This window comes from Wyeomyia smithii, chromosome 1 (genome assembly GCF_029784165.1).
Source record: "Wyeomyia smithii strain HCP4-BCI-WySm-NY-G18 chromosome 1, ASM2978416v1, whole genome shotgun sequence".
NCBI classification, from domain to species: Eukaryota; Metazoa; Arthropoda; class Insecta; order Diptera; family Culicidae; genus Wyeomyia; species Wyeomyia smithii.
This window is the reverse complement of record NC_073694.1, coordinates 58,732,623-58,752,315: the sequence shown is the minus strand read 5'-3', so window position 1 is coordinate 58,752,315 and position 19,693 is coordinate 58,732,623.

The window sequence follows — 19,693 nt, the reverse complement described above, 5'->3', positions numbered from 1 at the left end:
TTTAACATTTCGCCACGTTTCTAATGTAATAAATGAGGATAACAGTAAAAGATTTTGATAGAAATCAAAGTAACGTTTTTCGGCAACTAACCAACAAAAGATGACACATAACAACTGTTCAGATTGATTGTAATTGATGAAAGCTAAAATACTGCTATCGACGTAAAAAATTTCGGGAGAAATATTCAACTTTTTTGAGACCTTACTGATGTTCTTTTCAAAATATGTGATAACTTTCGTCTCGCAATGCAATGACATCTCCAGAGTTCACAGAGTATAATAGAGTAACGAAATTCGGCAACTAACTAAAAGAGGATGGCACGTTACAACTTTTCGGACTGTTAATAATGAAATGCTCTAACCCAAATATTAGGGGAGAGTAGGTAAAGACGGACACTGCGGGTAAGATGGACACTTTTAATATTTCACAAACTAGAATGTATTATGATAGTTGAGTGATGCGAATACCTTCTTTATAGTGTGTTAATGCTTTTGAGTTGCATTATCGGTTTTTAGTAAGCAAACTGTCAAATTTGTAAGTAAAACAAAGAATATTTTCGTGAACGCGCAATTTGATGTAATTTTTATTCCACGGAATATAGTGAAAAACTCGTGAAACTTACGTGTTTTCATTTGTTCACAATAGTAAAGTGATTGATTAGTCTTTCCTCGGTTTTCTAGTGAAAATCCAGCAGATTTTCGATGTTCCGATGAAGAGCTACGATCGTTTCAAAAATTTACAACCAGGTCGGGCAAGACGGACACACTAAGGTAGGGAAAGATGGACACACGGATTTTCCAAGAATTTTCACATGTAGCATCTGTTGTGTACTACAGATGTTCACAAAGTACACCCGCGAGAGAAACCAGCAGATATTAATCACTTAGCAGTTAGAACAGGTCATATAGGCAGAGAATTTTCGCCTTCATCGAAACCCATCCTCTCAAACTGTTCACGTGATGTATAGATGGACATTAATAACGTAGAGTAATGTATGGCCATCACTTAACACATAAATCAAAAGAATACTTAACGTACTACATCTTTTTTGTGAGTGTCCACCGTTACCTTCGTAGTGTCCATCTTACCCACCCCAAGTGTCCGTCTTTCCCAACCATGTCAAAAAACAGCCATTTGTAGTCTTATTTTTGAAGACCCAAAACACATAAAACTTGGAGGAAGTTCACTAATACCAAAAATGATTATGAAAACAAATGACCTTAAGTTTCAATTTATATGACTACTGCGATCTAAATAGCAATACCTAAGTAATTATTTAGATTAAACCTTAGGGTGTCCGTCTTTACCTACTTTCCCCTACTATCAACATAAATGGTTATGGAAAAAATATTCAACTCTTTTTTTCGATGTATGTGATATCTTTCTTCGTCGGTTACACGAAGAAATAAATAATAATGCATGATTTGTCTCGCAATACAATAATGTCACCAGAATTTAGGGCATAATTGTGGCCTTCTTAAATAAAATGCAGTTTTTTGAAAAAAGAAAAGAAAATGTTATCATTGTTTTGCTTTTCTTTTATTGTTCTAATTTAATTTTGTATTATTCCAAAGTTTAATATTCCTGATTATTTTTTTCTTTGGGTTTTCATTATACTTCTCAACTATCAATCAAATATTAAATTAAATTGATTAAATTTATTGAGTCCATTCAGCGTTACCCAGGTAGTACTGTTTTGCAATTTATTTACTTTTTATTTTTTTCATTTATATATAGAATTATGTATTTTATATATCATTTATTAAAGTTCATATACGCACAACATACACACACGTATTCTACAACAAAACCATACCGCCGATATTCGCATAATAGTCCTATGTAAAGATTGCCAGTCCTATGTAAATTTTGCGAAAATGGGTCCATTTTGGGCATGTTTTTCAAGAATAGCCATTAAAAAGTAAGGTTTGATTCCCACAACCTATATTTTAAATGCTATTGCTTGTACAGCATGCCAAAACGCCATGCCATTTCCGCAAAAAAAAACAAGAAAACATAGGCCTTTAACATAGCACTGTTATGCGAAAAGCGGCAGCATACACCTTTTACAAAACCATACTAATTCTTTCGCAAACACACGCACACTTCCTTTCACACATATACACACTATACTAATCCAATTTTTATCAGTCATTTTCTTTTTTAGTCACATTTAAAATAACTGATAATATAATAACATCCACTCAATTTCATATACACACATAACATACACATTCATTCATAAAGCCACAGAAATTCTTTCACAAACACACACATGCACACTTCGCTTTATACAACACAGTATCATTTTCATCTCTAATTTTCAATAATTCTTTTCAAATTTCTAATTACTAATCCTAGTAAAAATAATCTATATTTTTTCATTTAATTTTAAAACAATTTTTTGTTTTTATTGTTTTTTATTATATTTTTTTTATTCATATATTTTGAATTTCAATAATGTTAATTAAAACAACACTCATTTTATTCATAAACCCACACAACATTCACACACATATATTCTTTAACAAAAACATGCACACGTAAGTTTGTAATAACTAATCCTATTAAAATAAAAAAAAATATTTGAATTTTAAATCGTTTATAAAATATAACTGTCATTTATCTCAATATACACACGCTTTCTTTTACACATTACACTCACTAGAAATGGTCGAGTACGGGAATTGTATCCAGCCAGACTATTTTTTTTAATTCCATGCCTGACTCGATCTCAAAATATATTTTTTTAAGTTACCCATACCCGAACAAATATTTTTTCAAACATCCGAGATAAATTTATTTTATTTTACCCAATCCAACCCGAACCTGGGTACGAGTTCGGGTAAAAATACCTTCACCCTTTACTTCTTATCTTTTTTTTTTCTAATGTATGCCTGAAGGGCACTGGGTACTGAAATGCCACTGCGACATTCTTGCTGATTGTCTTTTGTGGCGGGCCCCGAATGCTGTGCACAGGTTACGGATTGCTTCTTATCTTTACTAGGTTCCCCACGCAGTCGCGCGTTTTATCAAATGTTCCAGGTCAAATAAGCTTTCGTCCAATTTCGTCAATGATTGACTTAAACGAAACTTTGCACACGTTTTTTAACTAAGCAAAGTTTCCTAAACACAAGGATAATTTTTAATAAGTGCTTTTGTATTTTAGAATAAACTATCTAAATACAATGAAGCCCAAAAATTTCTGGCTGTGTGGAAAAACTATCTAGGAAAGAGTTGTAGGGAAATAATCATGCATTTCTGAATGTATTTGTTTCCGAATTACACTAAAAACGGTTTTTATGCATGGAATACATGGCGTGTAAATAAATTGCGTAGGAAAAACGCGATAGAAATAATCAAATCCGCGAAAAACGCTTAAACCCAGGAAACTCACGTGAATCAGTGTAAAACGCGTAAACTCTAGAAAACACATGAAGTAAAAATAAATAAATAAATAAATAATTATTAAGAGAACTTTTTGAGCCGGGATGATTTCCGGAAAACGGAAATCATTTCCAGATGCTATTTTTAATTTCAAAATAGCGACTTCTGGTTTTGGTGAAATCGGAACATTGTTTAAACCGAAACAATTTCCAGAAACCGAGAATCAAACGTTTTGAATTTAAACTAGGGTACTTCCGACTCCTGAAAAAAAATCTGAATTTACCTAATACCACCCAATCTGTATGAGTATTGTTGGAACCGGGATGATTATGATACAAAAAAAATCGCAAACATTCCGATATCTGCGGAAAAAACGCGTAAATTCTAAAATTCAAGCAAATACAACTTGGAAATTTTGGAATATCCGGCAGAACGAATAAATTTCGAAATCCGCTTAAAAAACTCGTTAAAAAACGCGTAAAGCAAAATTAGTGTATTTTGAATTAAGGTTAAATGAATTTGAGTTAGTTTGGAAAATACGTTATTCCTAAACCCTTTTTGACTCTTGCAACAGGCATAAGATCCTCAAAATGTGTCATTCATTTTTTAAGAGTAACACGATTCGATAAATTATTCATAAGTATTCAACCATACACTTTATTTGAAGTATTGTAGCTCAGGAATTTTTAGGTGTAAAGAAGAGCGAGAACGAGTCATAGGAAACTATTTTTGTTTTTGAAATGAGTTAAAAAAAACAAAACTATACACTGAATTATGATTTGAATGACAGAACTGTATTTATATTTTTTTTTCTTTGTCGTTGGAAATTTTGTAGTTATAAAACAACTTAAAAAAAACCTAGGATGGAGATATACGAGACAATTTTCTCAGAAGGGTCAAGTTTTAGAGCATTTGCCTAAATCTCATTCCAATGCTTGTAGTAACAGTTTCAAATCAAAAAGCTCTTGGTGATCAATGTTCTGAATGCACCCGTTTTCGGAATATTTCAAAATCAAGAAGAATTTTCAAAATTTGATGCAAATACTAGCTGACCAAACTACGTACCGCCCGTTTTTGTGTTTGATTAAATAAATTTAGACATTCCACATTCATTGATTTCCTGCGAATTGTTTAAAGTTTGCAAATGCACGAAGAATCGGCCATAGGATATGATCAAAGTACAAAGACAAATCGTTCAAAATGATTGGTTTTATCGGAATGACAACAACCTTGACTTTTGGTTTACCTTTATTCTGGAAATATCCATATTGGGTGGTATTCGGTCATTTTTAGCTGTTTTCTGGCATCAATCTGATTCCGGAAATACCCATATTGGGTGGTGTTCAGTTATTTTGGTTGTTTTCCAGAAACTGAAAGTGGTCATCTTTGAATTCAAAATGGTGTCCAGCGTCAATGCTTGGCTTTTATGCACCATATCGATTACGAAAATATCCATATTGAGTAATATTCATTGAGATTGAGTGCATCATTACGATTTCGGAAATACCCATGGCATTTGGTCACTTTCCGCTGTTTTCAGAAACCGGAAGTCACCATCTTGGATTTAAAAATGGCATTTGGAGACTTTTTTTGGCCTATGGGCGTCAACCTGCTTCTGAAAACACCCATATTAGAAACCAGAAGATACCATCTTAAATTTGAAAATGGCATCTGAGGTCGAGCTTTGGCTCCTGTGCATCGACCCGATCAATTGAGGCTGTTTTCCGGAAAACCTGGTTGAAATATCTGTTTTATTCGTCAAAATTTAAGTCAAAATCACAATTTTAAAGTCGGATGAAGATCCATGTTGTTTACCAATCATTTTGCTTTTTTCAATAAGTAAATCGTTTGAAAAAAACTATTTTTTAAGCAGCTAATGGCATCTGCTAAAACTCAATGTTTGTAGATGAACAGTTCGGATTTCGACTTGGGTATTCTACAACTCATCGATTGCTCAGAGTTACTAGTATGATACGAGCTAATAAATCAGTCGGTTATTCAAATGGAGCTGCTCTTTCAAACATAGAAAAAGCATTTAATAGTGTTCAGCATAAAGGTTTAATTACGAAATTTGTAACTTCTAATTTTCTAATTTTTATAATTAAAATTTTTAAACATTTAATCCAACCAGAATTTCTATCCTGATTGATTTCCTGTCAAAGCAGGTGTACCTCAAAATAGTTAATTGATGACACTTATCGACGAAACGAAAAATATTTGTTTCAGAGCTCAAACTAAAAAAAATTGAAGCCTATAATTTTTGCGCCGTTCCTGTGAATTCGGCGACGTCTTAAGAAACTTTAGTAAAGTTCCCGCAAGTGAACAGACCTTTTTACGAACTTATGGATCTACCAGGGGCTCCAAAATGGACAGGAATAGTAAAAAAGCTATAATTTTGATTTCAATTTTATCGTGTTTCTCAACAAAAAATATTTTTGTTCAATATTCAAGTTAGCAAAAGCGAAGCTAAACTCTTTCAATTACTGGTGGGAATTTTAGCAGAAACCAGTTTAAGTCTGATCCTTTCTGGTTTTGTGATTAAGGTCGGAATACCTATGATAGTCGTGAACTGAATCAGTTTATAACAAATTTGAATAGTCAGGGGAAAATCAGGAAATATCATGGAATTTAGTTTTGGAAATTGAGTTGCCACCCTGTACAAAATTTCTCGCTGATTGGTTCAGTAGTTTCGAAGCTTATATGGAACTGACAGACAGTCAGAGCTGCAATTTTTTATGTTAGGATGTACCCGTACCCGATCCAAGCACGAAAATTATATTTTTCGTTACCCGAATATGTAAGGTTCTGGTTTTGGTTCAAATACCCGTATCCGACCAACGCTAACACATACACACACAATTTCTAAGCCTAATAAAAGACTAATAATAAAAAAGGAACAGAGCAAGATCGCGCCAAATGACCTATGGTCGAATATCGACCATTTTTGATTTGAATGAAACTTTGCACACGTATTTGGCTTAGCAAACTGAGCATTTTTCACAGATGGAGAGATTTTTTACACCCATGAGTTACATTCTAAAAGGGCGTATGCCTTTTGGCATAGGTTTTATTCGAAGCATTGTAGCCCAGAAACCGTTGGTTGTATAGAAAAACTGTCTGAGAATGAGTTGTAGGGAATAAAAAATGCATCATAAAAAAAATATACACTGTACAAAAAAAAATTTGGTTTGACCAAAAAAAATTAAAAATAAACATTCAATTTCAATTTAAAAAAAAAGAGTTGAATTTTTTTTTATTTTTTTTTTTAAACTTAACGTTAATACGCAACTTTTTAAAGAAAGTCCAGGATGGAGAAATGAAAAATATTTTTTTTATGGTAGATTAATTTTTTTATAAAAATTCTTATTTAAACATTTTTCAAAATATTTGTATTCTGATGATTTTAAAAGATGCAGAGTCATTTTGAATCAAAAAGCTCTTGGTAGTAAACATTCTAAAGGCATCGGTTTTCGAGTTATTTTTAATTTAAGCTCGAAAAATTATTAATATTTCGGAAAATACACGTTTTTTTTTAATTCGTCCATGGTTCTCCAGCAAAAACCATACGTTCATTGTAATGCTTGAACAAAAGTATAAAATTCATTCCACCTGGTTCTGTGACCGCTCCGAGTTCTTCCAACCGCTCTCTCGCTCCCTCCTCCTCCTCCAACCGCTCCACCTGTCCGAGTTCCGCCAACCGCTCTCTCTTCCTCCTCCTCCAACAGCTCCACCTGTCCGAGTTCCGCCAAGCTTACTATATCTCTTCCGGAAACTTCCACCTTGGCCAGATTCCAGACCGACTCGGCAGCAGTCACATTCTGAATGTAGCGCTGGAAAAAAAGAACATAATTACAACATGTCAAACACAATTTTCAATCGTAGGTACATTGCAAAGATACAACAATCAAAACTATCACTATGGAAAAATATGCATAGTGACCAACAAACAAATTTTCAGTCGCAAAAAGTCTACCTTATAACATGCACAACCTTATAATCATCATAAGAGGATAAGGATAGGTTGGGAGCAGACGTGTGATTTTTTCGCTCCGCCATGGGATTTTGTAAAAATTTTTGTAAACGGCTAAAACGGTCATTCGCGGTATGTTGCTGTTTGTGCCTGGTCCGGAGTTCAGAAGATTATGGAGTTTTTGAAACTCCGGACCAATTCGCGGAGTATCCGGCACAAATGCAACATGGACTACGTGAAGCAACGTTAAGACTCGAATGGTCTACAGTCGCGCTTGCTGGATCATTCGAGTGTGCGTTCAGCGCTACGCCGATGCCAACAGTTTCTGCAAGGTCCTGTGACAACCTGTCCTTACAGGAAGAATCGGTTATTACCGTAATGGTAATGACCGATATTCGTCGTTGGAACACCTGGCCCGATTGTATTGAAGTGTCAAAAGCGAAACGGACAGACTTCAATAAGCCCGGGTTGCTACGACGATCTCGCCGAACGAAATACCTCAGCGGCGAGAGTGAGGTGTATTATTTTTGCGTTTTAGTTGCTGTTCTTAATTTAGTTTGTGTTTGGTTATTTTACTTCAAGTAATTTTTGTAGTGTCTTTTTGTGTTGTACATGTTTCTAGTGTGTTGTGTGAGTGTTTATAGTGTATATGTAGATGATGGCAGATAACGGATAATGGATGGCGCATGGTGGAAGGATGATTGATGGATGGATGGATGGATGAATAATTGCTGATGAATGACGGACTGAAAAAACCTATCCTTATCCTCTTATCACCTGTGTGTTTGTGGGTATGTTTTTGTTGTATGTTTGTAGTGAATGATCTTTTTTATACACACAGTTCCTTTGTACAGTGTGTGTATAGAAAAGATGGTATGAAAGAGAGTGTGTGTGTAAGATTTTTTTTTTTCATATACACACTTTTTTTGTACAGTGTGTTTATGAAAAAATGGAATGAAAGAAAGTGTGTGTAATTGTAGTAAGAGCTTGTGTGTTTGTGTTGTACGTTTGTAGAGAATGTTTTTTTATACACATACTTTTTTGTGTAGTATGTGTATAAAAAAATAGAATGGAAGAAAGTGTGTGTGTGTAAAAAATTTTCATATACACACTCCCTTTGTACGGGTGTTTATGAAAAAAGGAATGAAAGAAAATAAGTGTTTGTAGTAAGAGCTTGTGTGTTTATGTGGTATGTTTGTGGAGAATGTTTTTTATACACATACCATTTTGTGCAGTGTGTGTATAAAAAAATATAATGAAAGAGTTTGTATGTGTGTTTGTGTGTATACGCGTGTGTTTATGTGTTTGTAGATTGTATTAATAAAAAATATTAGTAATAGTGGTTAAAAATGAGAACATTTACATATTGATCACATTTTAAAAATTTGAACTAAGACATTGGCAATTAAAATTATTAATTGAAAATTAGAAATAGGAAATAAGCAATTGGATATTGGAATTATTTTAAGTTAGAAAAAAAGAAAACTTTAAATTGGGTTGAGTTTAGGAAATGAAAAATTAAAAATTACAAATTCAAAAAATTGGTTAGTAATAAGAAATTGTAATTGGAAATTTGAAATAAAATCTAGATCATGGACGAGATAAAATAAGAAGTAGAATGTTGAAATTAGAGATTCCAAGTCAGAGATTAGTTAGAGTAGATAAAAATGCAGAAATTAAAAAAAAATTAACTTTGAAATTCGAAATAAAAAATAGTTATTTGAATTCAGAGTCAAAAAATTGGAGATAATAGATTGACACAAAGAGGTTAATAATCAGAGATAAGTATAAAGATAAATGAATTTTGTAGAAGTTAAAAGCAACAAAATTAACTTCAAAATTTAAACTTAGAAATTTTAAATATATAATTAAATTATTTGAAATTATAGATTAGGAATTCGATTGAAAATTGACGAGTGTTGGTGTGTAGTTGTGATGTGATTTTTGTGAATACAGGTCGGACTCGATTATCCGGAGTTTTGGAAAAACACTTTGCTCCGGATAATCGAGCCTTTTTTGAACTTTTAATCTCTCATCTAGAAGTTTTCTATTATAATATATTGTACACAATACATGTGCCGACGAAAAAAATAAAAATATTTATAAGTTATGTTATGTTAATTATTTCGAAGATGTCAAAACGAAAAAAAATAATAAACCGAAACTACCATTAGAGAGACAGTTTTTGCTTCGCGGGATCAGAGAAAATATTTTCCAGAAAAAATTAAATAACATATGATTTAATTTATGTAAGGGTGTGCGAAATTTCGAGTTTCACGAAATAACCCGAAATTTACCAAAATTGAGAAGACATTTTTTTAATAAATAGATACAAATTATGATTTCTGAACCAATATTTTTGCTGTTCTAAACTCTATTTAAAATGCTTCAAAGCTTTGACCGTATAAAGTTTAAAAAAATCTATAGTTTACTATAATTTTCCTAATTTTCGGAGATTTCTTGAAAATTTTCCACCTAAATAAACTAAAAATAATTCTAAGCCTTCTGTTTAAATATGAATCAATAAAAAAATTATTAAAAATTAATAAATTTTAGTCATATCTTGAAGAATTTCGAGAAAAATTTCGTTCAGTTTCGGAAACCTCGAAATTTCGCACAGCCTTAGATTTATGTATTTATCTGTTTTTATTATCTTAAATATTAAGGAGAATTGAGGGGTTACATATACAGACCCTGTTCGGTTTGACAACACTCATGATTTTTTCTATTTCTCGAGTGACCTATAACGACCTAGACGCTCGATATGGCCGCACTAATGGGCTACTTCAAGTCGTTATTGATTTCGCTTGATGAGTTTTGGCTCAATAACCCGGGAGTATTCGGAACACAACAGGGACAGGCCTGCTTGTGGTTCTAAGTACTACAATGATCATGGCCATTATATTACAGGAATATGTTCCGGCCAAAAATCCGAAACCAGTTGACCAATAGAGGTTGTCCTCAGCGGCAACAAAAAACCATACTTGCTTTCGGAGGTTAAGAAAGAATTGGTTGAAGGAACGACGAGAAGACTGCCAAAAACGAACTGCCTAAACAGAACGGGGCTTGTGCCGTTACAACTTTCAATAACCCCGAACCTCCCAATAACCCGGAAGACAAAAGTACGTTGAATAAATACAGAAAAAAAAACACTCCGGATAATCGAACCATTTTCTCCGGATAATCGAGTCCGACCTATATTTGCATTGTTTGTGGTATGTGTTTCTGTTTATAGTGTAAGTGGAATGTGTGTGTGTTCATAGTGTGTTTGTGGAGCGGGGGCCTAGTGTGGTTGGTAACGTCTCCGCCAACCACGCTCGACGCCTGGGTTCGAATCCCACCGCCGACATAGGTGTCGATGGTTGTGAGGTGGCGTGATCCACGCACAACCAACCTAACTGGTCTAGATTCAATCCTAGCCGACACCGGGAGATTTTCTGAGGCGAAAAATCTCTGGGATCACGCCTTCCATCGCATGAGGAAGTAAAGCCGTTGGCGCCGGTCCGTTAATAAACGGGTCGTGAGTTAGGGTCCTGGGTGTGGAGTCGTCTCCCTGGGCGTCGGTGATTGGCCACAACAGTGGCGGAACTAGACCGACGGAAAATAAGCGAGAGTAAAAAAAAAATAGTGTGTTTGTGAAATTTAATTACTTTTCTTATTTTATTATAATTAGTTTTTTATAAGGCTTAGAAATTTTTAATAAGTGTATGTATATGTGTTAGCGATGGTCGGTTGGTAAACAATATGGATCTTTATGCGGCTTTAAAGTTAGAGTGTTTTTGACATAAATTTTGACAAATAAAACAGATATTTTAACCAGGCTTTCCGTAAAACAGCCTTAATTGATCGGGTCGATGCACATGAGCCAAAACTCGACCCCAGACGCCATTTTCAAATTCAGGATGGAAACTTCCGGTTTCTTATATGAGTGTTTCCGGAACCAGGTTGACGCCGAGGCCAAAAAAAAGTCTTTAAATGCCATTTTTAAATCCAAGATGGCGACTTCCGGTTTCTGAAAACAGCGGAAAGTGCCAAATACCATGGGTATTTACGAAATCGTAATGATGCACTCAATCCTTGCACCTTGTGGGAAACTGCCGAAAATGATTGAATATTACTCAATATGAATATTTCCGTAATCGATATGGTGCATAAAAGCCAAGCATTGACCCTGGACACCATTTTGAATTCAAAGATGACCACTTTCAGGTTCTCGAAAACAACCAAAATAACTGAACACCACCCAATATGGGTATTTCCGGAATCAGATTGAGAATGTTGTCATTCCGATGAAACCAATAATTTCGAACGATTTGTCTTTTTACTTTGATCATATCCTATGGCTTCGTGCATTTGCAGGCTATAAACAAATCGCAAGGAATCAATGAATTTGCAATGTCAAATTTTTTTTATTTAAACAAAAAAATGCGCGGTACGTAGTTTGGTCAGCTAGTTATTCTTAAATTTGATTTTGAAATATTCCGAAAACGGGTGCATTCAGAATATTGATCACCAAGAGCTTTTTGATTTGAAACTGTTACTACAAGCATTGGAATGAGATTTAGGCAAATGCTCTAAAACTTAACCCTTCTAAAAAAATGTCTCATATTCCTCCATCCTATGTTTTTTTAAGTTGTTTAATAACTAAAAGTTTCCAACGGCAAAGAAAAAAAAAATATAAATACAGCTCCTCCATTCAAATCATAATTCAGTATAAATTTTTGTTCTTTTTTTTTGACTTATTTCAAAAACAATAGTTTCTTATGACTCGTTCTCGAACCGCTTTTCTTTACACCTAGAAATTCTACAATACTGAGCTACAATACTTCAAATAAAGTGTATGTTTGAATACTTATGAATAATTCATCGAATCGTGTTACTCTTAAAAAATGAATGACACATTTTGAGGATCTTATGCCTGTTGCAAGAGTCGAAAAGGGTTTAGGAATAACGTATTTTCCTAACGAACTCAAATTTATTTAACCTTAATTCAAAATACACTAATTTTGCTTTACGCATTTTTAACGAGTTTTTTAAGCGGATTTCGAAATTTATTCGTTCTGCCGGATATTCCAAAATTTCCAAGTTGTATTTGCATGAATTTTAGAATTTACGCGTTTTTCCGCAGATATCGGAATGTTTGCGACTTTTTTGTATCACCATTATCCCGGTTCCAATAATACTCATACAGATTGGGTAGTATTAGGTTAACTTAAATTTTTTTTTCAGGAGCCGGAAGTACCCTAGTTTAAATTCAAAACGTTTGATTCTCGGTTTCTGGACATCGTTTCGGTTTAAACAATGTTCCGATTTCACCAGAACCAGAAGTCGCTATTTTGAAATTAAAAATGGCATCTGGAAATGATTTCCGTTTTCCGGAAATCATCCTTGCTCAGAAAGTTCTCTTAATAGATGGTTTTTCATCAATTTGAGCTGTTTTCCAGAAGCCGGAGGTCACGAACTTGGAGTTTCGCTGTTGATTTCCGGTTCTGGGCATCATGTCGATTTCGAAAATACCCATATTGTGCAAACAAATTAATCGCAATTTGTTAGTTTTACTTCATGTGTTTTCTAGAGTTTACGTGTTTTACACTGATTTACGTGAGTTTCCTGGGTTTAAGCGTTTTTCGCGGATTTGATTATTTCTATCGCGTTTTTCCTACGCAATTTATTCACACGCCATGTATTCCATGCATAAAAACCGTATTCAGTGTAACTCGGAAACAAATACATTCAGAAATGCATAAGTATTTCCCTACAACTCTTTCCTAGATAGTTTTTCCACACAGCCAGAAATTTTTGGGCTTCATTGTATTTAGATAGTTTATTCTAAAATACAAAAGCACTTATTAAAAATTATCCTTGTGTTTAGGAAATTTTGCTTAGTAAAATACGTGTGCAAAGTTTCGTTTAAGTCAATCATTGACGAAGTTGGACGAAAGCTTATTTGACCTGAAACATTTGGTAAAACGCACGACTGCGTGTAGAGGTGGGAAAAATAGTTCTTTATAGTGAGCGGATCAGAGCGGTTCCGCTCACTAAGATGAACTAGTTCTTTTTAACAGCTCACTCGCTCTTTTCGTTCATACACAATTTTTGGTTTTTATCAGTAAAGCTTATTATCAGACACTGTAAGCGAGAGCCATGTGAAAGCTTTACACCCGATTTTCCAAGCGCAAGGTCGCGCAAAACTACAATAGAACTCCCAGAAATAAGCTGTCACCAAACGTCTGCCCTGATATGCATAACCTGCATTTCCCATCACCCAGCCAGCCGCAATAGCATGCAAAAAAAAAACAACTTGCAACAGTCCATACACAGGTACAGGGGTTGACTAACGCCGAGTACGCACACGAATGGATGTGGAACGAAAAGAACGAAAGAACTAATTCACCAATCTTCTGGCAATCCGTTCGCAGGGTCATAAAAAGACTCAGTTCTTTGAAAGAGTGAAATCTTTCGCTCTAAAAAGAACTGGTTCGTCCGATGGCTCTTTTGTTCAGCTCGCAGGCAATCCGCTCGCGATCAGAAGATTTCGATCTTTTAAAGAACTGATTTTCTGATCAGCTCGGGAGCGGATTGTCTGCATAGATTCAAACACCCCTTTGGCATCACGCCATGTTTCAAGGGCTAACATCTCAACATATGTGTAAACGAGATAGCATATCACCGCTTCTTTTCATACATCTTTATCTTACTGCTGACAGCGGGCACAAATTAATTTGAGCCCAGGACATGAGTTCATTGTCATTCACTGTTACTCGGTATAGGGATGCCAAAGGCTCGGATTCAAAAGATCAGTGAACCAGTTCTTTCGCTCTTTTCGTTCTACTTTTCTTGTGCGTCCCGGCGTTTGCCAGCCCGTGTGCTGTGTGTGAACAGTGGCAAGTAGATTTTATTTTTTATTCCTGCGGCTGGTGGATGGTTATGCATAGGGGAGCAGGCAGCCGGCGGCAGCTATTTTCTGGGAGTTCTATTGAAGTGTCGCACGCCGCTTTACGCTTGGGGTGTAAAACATTCATATGGCTCTCGCTTGCGGTGTCTGATCAACAAAATCAGCTTTAGCTTTTTGCTTGAAGTAAGGGGTGAGTTACCGCTCTTTGAAAAAGAGCGATAGATCACTCGCTCACTTTGAAGAACCAGCTCTTTAGATCAGTTCGTGAGCGGATTGCCCACCTCTAACTGCGTGGGGAACTCAGTAAAGATAAGAAGTAAAGGGTGAAGGTATTTTTACCCGAACTCGTACCCAAGTTCGGGTTGGATTGGGTAAAATAAAATAAATTCATCTCGGATGTTTGAAAAAAATATTTGTTCGGGTATGCTGCCGGTAACCGCAAGTCAGTCCCATCTGTAAAAATGTTAAAACGAGAAAACAGCTTCGAAAGATATTTCAGTCACGCTTAGTCATCACTTATTTAAGATAAATTATTTTGACAATATTCATGCGAAAATATAGTTTGCATACTAGCCCGCACTAATTATGTTGTAAAAACCATTGATATAATTGATTTTATGATAAAAACCTTGAGTGTGTCTGACTTGCCGTTACATTCAACACCGAAGAGAAAAGTAACCGCAAGTCAGTCACATTGCCATGTTGAAACTATAGTGCGTGTTGACGTGTTGTTATTCGTTGCCGTGGAAAACTGTCAATCCTTCGCTGTTAGGAAGTGTATGTCCATGAGAGCCTTTTAAGAAATGTCGACGTTGGAAAATCTCATGATGTACGGAACCGATGAAAGCTTATCAAGTGAGGACTCGGATAAAGAAACTGAAGCCGGGACTGCAGTTGGTTCATCCGACAACAAATGTCAAGACGATCCAAATCCATTTGAGGTTCGAGCATCACCTTTGGAGATTTCGTGGAACGATTTTCTGGATTCTAATGGAAGTTTTTTTCGATACTCAAGATTCTGCGGATAGATCCACGAAGAAGCGAACCAAGAAAAAAATTGACTTGAATTCGTATTAGCAGAAGATTGCTCCACATAAATTCATCCCCAATTCAAACTAAAAAATAATCTCAATAATTGATAACTTATTTTCATCTAAACGGTCGTATCGAATTCTTTTTTACTCCCCATTCATTTTACTGTTGTATTATGCATGTTTTTTTTTGTAAATCGGGACTGACTTTCGGTTATTTTTCTTCTGGGACTGACTTGCGGTTACTTTGCCTAATGTGACAATTCGGCTTGGTATTGATTTTCACTTTTGTTGAACAAACCACTATTTTTTATCGGTACATCTGAAAATATACTCAAAGCTAGGCCAAAATACGATGCTAACTCAAAATTGACAAAATTACAGATGGGACTGACTTGCGGTTACCGGCAGTATGGGTAACTTAAAATATATTTTGAGTTCGAGTCGGGCATGGAATTAAAAACAGTCTGGCTGGATACAATTCCCGTAATCGACCATTTCTATTTCGTGTAATGTGTAAAAGAAAGCGTGTGTATATTGAGTTAAATGACAGTTATATTTTATAAACGATTTAAAATTCAAATATTTTTTTTTTATTTTAATAGGATTAGTTATTACAAACTTACGTGTGCATGTGTTTTTGTTAAAGAATATATGTGTGTGAATGTTGTGTGGGTTTATGAATAAAATGAGTATTGTTTTAATTAACATTATTGAAATTCAAAATATATAAATAAAAAAAATATAATAAAAAAGACAATAAAAACAAATTTTTTTTTAAATTAAATGAAAAAATATAGATTATTTCTACTAGGATTAGTAATTAGAAATTTGAAAAGAATTATTGAAAATTAGAGATGAAAATAATACTGTGCTGTATAAAGCGAAGTGTGCATGTGTGTGTTTGTGAAAGAATTTCTGTGGCTTTATGAATGAATGTGTATGTTATGTGTGTATATGAAATTGAGTGGATGTTATTATATTATCAGTTATTTTAAATGTGAATAAAAAAGAAAATGACTGATAAAAATTGAAATAGTATAGTGTGTATATGTGTGAAAGGAAGTGTGCGTGTGTTTGCGAAAGAATTAGTGTGGTTTTGTAAAAGGTGTATGCTGCCGCTTTTCGCATAACAGTGCTATGTTAAAGGCCTATGTTTTCTTGTTTTTTTTTGCGGAAATGGGTCCGTTTTGGCATACTGTACAAGCAATAGCAATTAAAATATAGGTTGTGGGAATCAAACCTTACTTTTTAAAGGCCATTCTTGAAAAACATGCCCAAAATGGAATTTTGGATTTGTTTTATATTTACCTTTGTAATAGGCTCTTTGAGCTGTAACACACGATTTTAAAAAACGAATCGAAAAAGGCAGCAGAAAACATTGAATACATAAATAAGTGCGAAAGGACGCCGCTGCTCAGGCAGCCATTTTATTTTGAGTGAAGCAATTATCATTCATCTGAATTGAGGTTAACCCTCGAAAAATCGACCCGGAAAGGTCCGGGATAGTAGCGATGGGGGATCCCCCCCACTACCTCTGAATACGAGAGGGCAAGCAGACAACATAGAATATAATTTCTCTGACACCGCTCCATATTGAGTATATGTGGAAATTAAAAATAATTAAATGCGTTACGTGAAGATCAATAAGTATTCACTGAGATCCACCCTCAAAAAGATGGAAGTATTCCGAGGTTATGTTCTTGATATGAAATACGTTGGTCGATACAAAATCATAGTGGTACTTAACAGTTTTATAAAAGCAAATCTCTTGCTCTCAAAAATGAAACACGAAAACACTGTCTACAATAATAGCAGGAGTACCTGGCGAGATTACAAAAGAAGAGATATTGCAAATTCTAGAAAGCGAATGCCCCGTAATGAGTGTACGCCGTCAGTACCGTTTTGAAATAGCTGAAAACAAGGTGCCAATTGCTCACGTCAGTGTATCGTTCAGATCGAATCAATTGCCGGATCGTGTTAAATTGTTTAGTTATGAAATCAGGGTGCTACCATTTATTCGTAAAGTAGATTTTTGTGATAAGTGTCTACGTTATGGACACAAAACAGTCAACTGCAAAGGAACGCGTCGTTGTAAACTTTGCGGAGACCGTCACGAAACCGAACTTCAGGTTGTAAAAACCAAGAGAAATGTGCAAGTTGCAAATCGACGGATCATCTTGTAAACTCAAATGATAATCGAGAAAGAAAGAAACAAGAAAATATTAACGCACTCTGAGCGAAGAAAAATTTAACATAAGCTGAAGCTCGTGACCAATACCCAATTGTGTGTCAGAATATGTATGAGCCATTGATAAACATACAGGATTATCCGGCGCTAACTGAAACTTTTGTGACAGTGGCATCTGGTGGTTCTGGTCTGCGGGAGCAATGGAATAGAACGAACTTACCAAGAGAACCGATCTCACTCATGGTCAAACTGCATAGAGATACAAAACGAAACGAACGGGCCAAAGGTATGAAACGTTTACTCCGCACTTATCGGAAGTTAATGATATTGAGAATACTGAGCCCTCAACTTCTTCAGAAATTTAAAACAAACAAATGAAAATTGGAAGTGATATGACTACTAACCAGGGGTGACATTGCGCATTTCGTTACGAGCAACTCGAACAAAAATAAATGATCGCTGGGGGGTGTAATGTTTTGCGTTTTTCGTATTTTTTAGACTTTGTGGGTTAGATGAGCCGCAGGACAAATGACAATGACAGCTCATTTTAAGCTTAAAGCATAACTGGCAGTATGTGACCTACTCGAAAATAGCGAAAATCGTTCGAATCGAGCTGCTCAATGCCACCCCAGTATGAAGTAACCGAAAAGGAGCGCACTGAAAATCTTGAAAAAAAGCGAAACAAAAAGCTATTGAAACGGCCAACATTGGTTTTCAAGAAAAAGTAATGAGATTCTACACCACGATATATCAGTCCATCAATTAATAAAAGTACATTTGAAGATGTATCCAAAATTTTCAATAGCTAGCGCGCGCATAATGAAGTTGTGATAGGCAGAGATTTCAACGCTCATCATCATATATGGGGAAACCAGCGTACAGATAGGCATGGAGAAATTTTATTGAACCTAGTTGGCGATGAAAGTATGATTTTACTCAACGACGGCTCGAATACGTTTGTGCCTGTACACTTGAATCTTAATCCAACCGCAATTGACATTACTATAAGCACGGCCCCAGTGTATGCGTCTACTAAATGAAAAGTCCTTGATTTTGGAATTGGTAGTCATCACATGGTAGTGGAGACTACCATTGAACTGGGAAATTAGATTAAACCAACTAAATGCTTCTATAACACCAAGAGAATAGATGAGGATATGGGTCATTTAACTGGAACAAATGTGCAAGGAATCAACGCTTCACAAAATAACGTGCAGCGAATATGTAAGATGCACAGAATGAAAGATACTAGAACACTGAAGGTGTGGTGGAGCGACACAGTAGAAGCAGCGTGGAAAGAAAAAACTGAAGCTAGACGAAATTTCAACCGATTATCAAATGAGCGTAATGTGATCGAATAGCAATGGGCGATATTGTATCGGTATCGGAAGTATCGATACTTTTGAGACGATATTTCGATTTTTTGGATCGATACACAAGCGTCCGATACTCGACCGTATCGATACTGAAAACCGCGATATTTGTATCGATATACTTTTATGCACACGGACCAGCTAGCTGACATCGCGCTATGTTACAAGGGCTAACATCTCAATGTGTACACGGGATCACCGCCACTTTTCATACGCTATGTTATGCTGTCTGTCAGTGTCAGTGGAGCCCACACATCGTAGAACCGCTGCGATGTTGGCTGCGATAAAGCAAAGCAAATCGGATAGAGATGCCAGCTAGTTGATACGAGCTGGAACCACTGAAAAGCTGCCACTGTCAGTATAAATAGCGCACAAGTCTATTTGCACTAGCAAAACTTAAGCCTGTATAACACTCTTTGACCAAGCGTCTAATATTTGGCACTTTTTGACAGATAAAAATTTGGTCGAAGATAATTATTTGTCACTCTCCAATTTAAACATGAGGCAAATACGGGCAAACAACAACCATGATGTCAAATAAATTTGACCATTATGTCAGAAGGTTAAAAATTTGACCATTAGACAAAGAGTGTACTACAGGCTTTAGATGGAGAAATAGATAGAGAGAATGTTGTGAGCCAAACGAACTGTCAAAATCTGAGCCAAACGCAGCATAGGGCCAAATTCGAAATTTGTTTTACTTAAGCCACACATTTAAAGCCAAAAAGGAGTGCTCAATAATAACGTGTTCTCAAATATTTTCAAAAATAGGCATAGCTCTACGTTGCATTATTAAGCCACAAAACTTATATTGTTTCTCTGACAATTGATTAAAATATTGTTTG